The sequence below is a fragment of the Pteropus alecto genome, unplaced genomic scaffold (genome assembly GCF_000325575.1).
Source record: "Pteropus alecto unplaced genomic scaffold, ASM32557v1 scaffold3, whole genome shotgun sequence".
Classification (NCBI taxonomy): Eukaryota; Metazoa; Chordata; class Mammalia; order Chiroptera; family Pteropodidae; genus Pteropus; species Pteropus alecto.
In genome coordinates, this window is record NW_006442484.1 from 52,468,094 (window position 1) to 52,474,582 (window position 6,489).

Here is a 6,489-nt window from a genome sequence, read left to right on the forward strand (position 1 = left end):
AGTGTAGAAGAGAATCTTATGATAGCATTTTATTTGCTTTTGTGAATTTTTAAAAAAGTTTTCTTGAATTAACATAATTTTACTTCAAGTAGAGAAAATGGAAATGCTTTATTTTCTTTATCTTTATTATTTGTCTTGAATATCTCTAAGTAGTATTCCAAATCAGACGCAGAAAATGTAAAAACTAGAGATTTATGTGTCCATTTATTTCTGGTTGTCCAGAAGCCTGTCAGCCTTTGTGTTCAAATATAAGTTGTTTTAGTTTTACATGAAAACAATGGTTACTTTTGGATTTCAACTATGAAGCTGCTCATATCAATTATAAATCTGCAACTCACCAATTGAAAATACGTTCCCAAATTACATAGTTACACCCTTGAAGCACTCAGTTAAAGGAAAATGAGACAACTAAATTTTGCGACAAAGTTGAACAAACTTGAGAAAGTGTATATTTATGAAGTGTTCCTATAAGATTAACTTCCACTAGATTTTAAGAAAAACAGAAACATATACCTGTTTGGTTAATATGATCAAGCTATTCAAGTAAACAGGAGCACACTTTAGGGTTATATATCTAGTATATCACTAAACTTATTTATCAGATAAAACAACTGTGGAAACTTTGATCTGAAACTCTGTGACTTAATGTTGAACCAACTTTGAATTCTGTGAAAAATATCTAATATGGTTATAATACATGTACCTTTATGCATTTTAAAATTTATTTTACTGGTCTATGCTTATGATTATTTTTAATCCACAATTATTTATGTTTGCTATTTGGGGAAGATGTGATTAAAATTCATTGCAGTGAATTTTTCTGCATTATTTTTCTACATTCTAGAGAATCACCAAGATGCTAATTCCATTGTGCATTTCGTAGAGGATGGGAGTTCTGCCAAAAGACAGCCCCTGTTACTTCCCTTTACAGATTGCCTCAGTCAGAGAAAGCCACTTTTGCCAAGTTTACACCTCTTCCCAGGCTTCCCATTTGTAGTAACTGATCAACAGGAGTATAAAAACATTATCATATGGGCCTTGGTCTTCCGTTGAGACACACCTTTCTGATACCTACAGCCCACCACTCAGCAGGCACCATGTACTTCACTTCAGCCATTTTTGCCAGCATGGTTACATTCATTTCCTCTGAGGGCTTTCAAGACTCTTGTTCCTCAAAGCTAAAAGACTCTTTAAATCGATATCTCCTCTTGACTTTGATAGGTGACACTGTTCTCTCCCTAGTCAGACTTAAGCTTTGTCCAGAAGAGGAATGGACATTTATTCCTCAATGGGACAACTGTTTTTACTCAGCCCAGAGCTACTCAACTATTATCCTTGATAAAATGTGAAAGGGTAGGGTGTGGTCATCACTGAAAAATAACATTCTAGAAATAAAATTATCCTGGCCCGAAGAATTGAAAAGAAAACATGGTTAGAAGATGTGTTGTTCTATGTCAACACTGTAAAATTCTGAATGGTAAATTTAACATGACCAGAAAAGGAATTTTCATTCATATTTTCCTGCATACTCTTGGTGAGATGTCCATTTGTGGTCATCACTGAGAAAGCACAGTAAGGACATTTGAGAAAGTCACTGGAAACCAGTATTCATGATGGATGATGCAATGTCAAGAGTAATGATATAATCAGCAGCGGCATGAAATGAAGGCTAAAAGGAACTAAGGGGGCAAGAAAATATATTATATAATTTCAATGCAGACAGGTTTCTAAGAGCCATGACATTATAAGTAATAAGTGCATCATCAGTACTCTTTGCTAATGATGGGAGATATATAGATTAAACAATAAAGAACATGAAGAGATTGTTTCTGGTCTGAATAGTAAAAAGGCAATTCATATATGTTATAAAGAATCTTCATATGCATTGAGCATTGACAGGACATAAACAAATACTTAATTATCTCTACCTGTTATTCTAAATCTATATCAATAAACCATTGCACCTTACGTGGGTGCATAAATCTTATAATACATTTTTGTAAAAATTCTTTATACCAAGAGGAGCCCTGCAAAAAAATTTGCCCAGGGCCTCACACCCTAGGATTGATACTACATGGTGCTAGGAGAGATAATCGTATTTTAAAAAATGATTTCTATTTTATATCTTGCATAAACCCTATTTTTAATGAATTATTTACTTCATATTTTTTGGAGACAAAAAAGAATGACTTTATGAATCTGAGACAAAAAAGGCCTTTTAAAGAATAATATTAATATGATGATGAAACACTTGCATGAGAATTACTCAGACACTAATTCCATTGTATATTATTTTTTAAAAAAGTTTTTCTGTCTCATATTTGTAATATTTGTAATGAAATTATAATATAGATCTTCTCGCCTCTTTAATTCCTTTAGCATATGTAAGGCTAATGCAGCTACATCAATAATCATGATGCTTCGTCATCCACCTGAGTGATGGTTCCCTGTGACTCTCTCAGAAGTTATTACTGTGCTTTCTTTAATGACAACAAATGCACATTTTACCTTTTCAAGAAATCAAAGGTTAACAAGTATTATGTTGAGTGTACATCATTTTTTTAAGGAAAATATGATATGTTGTTGGTGTCCATTCATATCCCATAATTATTTACTGTGTTTTATTTTCTTTTGATTTTTGCAGGACCATATGACTACTAGTTGTCAGCACTTGTGCCTCTTTGCTTTCTCTTGTCAAAGGGGAATGCACCACTTATGTAAATTTTAGGAAATAGAAACCTTATTCCATCAGCCCAACCAGTGAGTGACAGGAGCTGGTGCATAATTCAGTAGCTCCATCACTCATATGGTAGAATGATTCTGAGATGTATAGTCTATGTTACCTCTCAAATATTATAACTTGCTTGCTAATGTACTCTTTTTTTTTGCATTTTATTTTATTATTAATTTCAACTACACAGTACAGTGGTTAGACATTTATATAGTTTATGAAATGATCCCCCCGATTACTGTATTACCCATCCGGCTCTATATATAACCATTGCATTACTGCTGACTACATTCCCTATGCCATACTCACCATTCCTTTGACCATCTCTCAACAACTAAAAAAAGTATGGAACACTTCACGAATTTGTGTGTCATCCTTGTGCAGCGACCATGCTAATCTTCTCTGTATCGTTCCAATTTTACTACATGTGCTACCAAAGCAAACATAATATATTCTTTGCTAGAATTTTCCTTCCTCTCTCAATTCTATCTAATAATTAATGTCTATATATTGTTCTCTATCAATATTTCTGTGACATTTTATTGAATAACTGCTAGCACTTACCTTTTTATCTCAGGCTCTGTTTTCTGAGGAAACCATATATAAGACAGATGGTTTCATATGTAATCCTAAGAAACAAAGCTTTAGGATTAAGTTCTGGAATTTGATTACTTTTCAGCCAGATTAAAAAAAAAAATAGGACAATCATTAGCAGTAAAGGAGTGGTAATATCCTCTGGCATGGCAATTTGAAATACGATGCAGGGAAGAGAAAATGCATTTTCTTATTTAGAATTTCTAACATTTGAGAGCTACAAGGGAAAATGAAATTATAAATTATAACTAGGAGAGAGGATTTTTTGTTTTTATTTTTGTTTGTTTGTTTTTTGTTCTTAAGTGCTACTGATGCCCTGCAAAGGGTGGTGGGGTTACATAAAAATCAGGATCTGGTCAGCCAACTATGAACTCAAAGCACAGTGTGAATGAAAGTCAAGGTTTCTATAACAGAGACTCTCATCTCCTGCAGCTAGCTGGAGGGCAGACTATGCAGAAAACTGGCTTAAAATCTGATTTTGAGAATTTGTTGATTTGCAAACTCGGGGGCTTCCCGGGTAAAATCAGAAATTTGCCCCATACGTGAAAGGTAAGGAGAGACTGAAGAGAGAGGCAGACCACTCAAGATTGATAAGTGGCAAGTTTAATAAACAGCAGAATTTATATAAGAGTAGAACTCTGCATCCACCTACCAAAACCTTAAAAGTTTATATAGAGTCCTTAACTGGGTAGTCACATATTCAGTCTAGATGGTCTCAACAACACATTGCTCTCTCAAGCCTGTTTCCCTGAAAACAGATCCCATTGTGGAAATGGTGGGCAAAACACACATTCTAAGCTCAGAGGAGCAGATGAGGAGCCTCCAATTGCCCAGGTAAAGCTCACGGGTTAACCAGCAGTTATGTCCTCTTGATGACCTCTTCCAACTAACTGAAAAAAGCTGCATTAAAAGGCCCAGTGCTATCATCTATGCAAAAGTAATAGCATTGATAGGGAAAAAGTAGTACCTGAAATAAGGACACCTTAGTGGATGCACTTCAGAATCTTGAACCCCCAGATTTCCATGAACCCTCTAAGCTGTCAAAAGTAGCTTTATTTCTCTTTCTAGAGGATATTAAAGTATCTTTGATTGGAGATCATAAAAAAGTAACATCTGAGGCAGATGACTTGTCTTCCTTAAGTTCCATCCTCAACTCCTATTGCTATTTCTAGAGCAATGATCAGGGCTATGTTAACTAGAACATGATAAGGACATGAAACCAGGGTCTCAGACTTGTCGGGGATGAAGATCTGGGTTACCCGATGAGACAAGTGACTGAAGTCAGCAATTAACTCAAAGATGAAAAATATCTAGAATAGATGGTAGAGGAAGGGGATGGTAAATATCAATTGCATCCCCCCGGGATCAAAACAGCAGCAGTTACTATAGTTCTAATAAACCTCCTAATGCAAATTTGTTTTTTAAAGAATTCACTAGCAGTCACCTTGGGAAATCAGTGATAAGATGAAACAAATTTAATGAGAGATATGAATGTATCAGGGCAGTCTGAGGATTCTATCAGTGCTTCGCCTACATCAACCTGACACATCATTTCCATGTGCATCAGCTCAATTTTCAATAGCCCTAACTGCATCTTCGCATCTTTGGCAGAGGGGGCATATCAGTCAAGTTTCAACCAGGAAAGCAGAAGTAGAATCAGTGTGCGTGTGTGTGTGTGTGTGTGTGTGTGTGTGTGTGTGTATTATGCAAACATTGGCTTGGTTCACAAGATTGCAGAAGTAGGCTAAGCAAGTCTGAAATCCATATGGTAGGCAGTCAGGAAGGAAAAAACGTAGTAGTTTGGAACACATGAACAAGTGTCAATGCTCTTGTATATAGGCAGCATTTCCTCTCTCAAGGAAGCCTTAGGCCCACATACGATTTAGTCAGGACCAGCTAGATTATGCAAGATAATCTTCATTTAAAGTCACCCGAGAGGCACTTTAATTACATCTGCAAAATCTCTTAACAGCAGTATATAGATTAATGTTTGACTGAATAATTGGGGACTGTAGTCTAGTTCAGTTGTCATGTCAAAAACGGCACAACAGAGGGCTTTCTCTAGTGGAAAGAAGACACTGCTCGCTTGTGGGCCAGGCTGGTAGAGCCAGAGAATTAGCTGGCTCCTTCCAAACAGCCCTCAACCAATGAGGAATAAGTGTTGGCAGAAAGTACCATAGCTCTCTAGCCTCCTGGGCAGACTAACTCTAAAGTCCACATGCTATATTGACTCTCCAAGCTCTTGAGCATAGTAGAGTTTTACTTGTTTGAAAATTTACTCTTTACTGATAATTGTCTTCTCACACTTCCTACTCCTCTATTGGTTTATCTTCTAATCATCTTCCAAATAAACTATTTCCACTGGAAACCTTGCCTTTAGGTTTACTCTGAGGGAGGGCAAATGAAGACAAGTAATATATTACATTACTTTTTAAACACAGTCAAGAAAATATCATGTCTAAGTTTTCTTACATCATTATATTTATTTACTTATTTATTAGTAGCTTTCTTAAAAGAAAAAAATAGTTTGGCAATGTAGAGATATCAATTAGGAATTTTTGAAAAGATTTTAAATCAGAATAATATAAATTTCTAATGCAAACATATACTTTATTGTTTATCTTTTCATTATTAATGATATGTCTGTTCTTTTGCTGAGTACCATTGATTTTCTTTGCTGCTGTATTCTGAATATATGAGCTTAAGAAGAATATATTTATCAGAAAAAGAGTGTTGAAGGCTAAGCAGGACTTTTTACTGTAAATGCCATATTTAAATATTTATATAGCCAATTCAACTTATATATTTCTGTCACATCTATCTACATATTTTTGCTATCAGAAATATTAAATTAAGGATGAGGGTAGAGTGAGAAGGAATGCAAAGTATAGGGTAATTTGATCTGGATAGCTAATAAAAATTGGTTAATTTTCTACTAATAACTAATATTTCTCTAAACATTTGTTAATAACTGATATTATTCTTCATTTTTCAATATGTAATTTTAATCTGTAATGTAGATTTAATGTCAAGAGCACCTTTACTAAAAGTATTTTTAAATTACATTATAAAGACATTTTTGTTTCCTTAAGTTTGAAATCCAGTCTACCTTCTCTGAAAATTACCCTCACCCCCAATCTTCTGCTTTTAATTAAATGTAAGAT

General features: G+C 34.6%; 1 non-coding gene across 1 annotated transcript; it reads right to left on the reverse strand.

Moving 5' to 3' along the window:
• Positions 1 to 3,070: 3,070 nt before the first annotated feature.
• Positions 3,071 to 3,173, reverse strand: LOC112470418. Its single transcript, XR_003042989.1, has one exon. It is a non-coding gene; the product is annotated as a U6 spliceosomal RNA (small nuclear RNA).
• Positions 3,174 to 6,489: the final 3,316 nt, after the last annotated feature.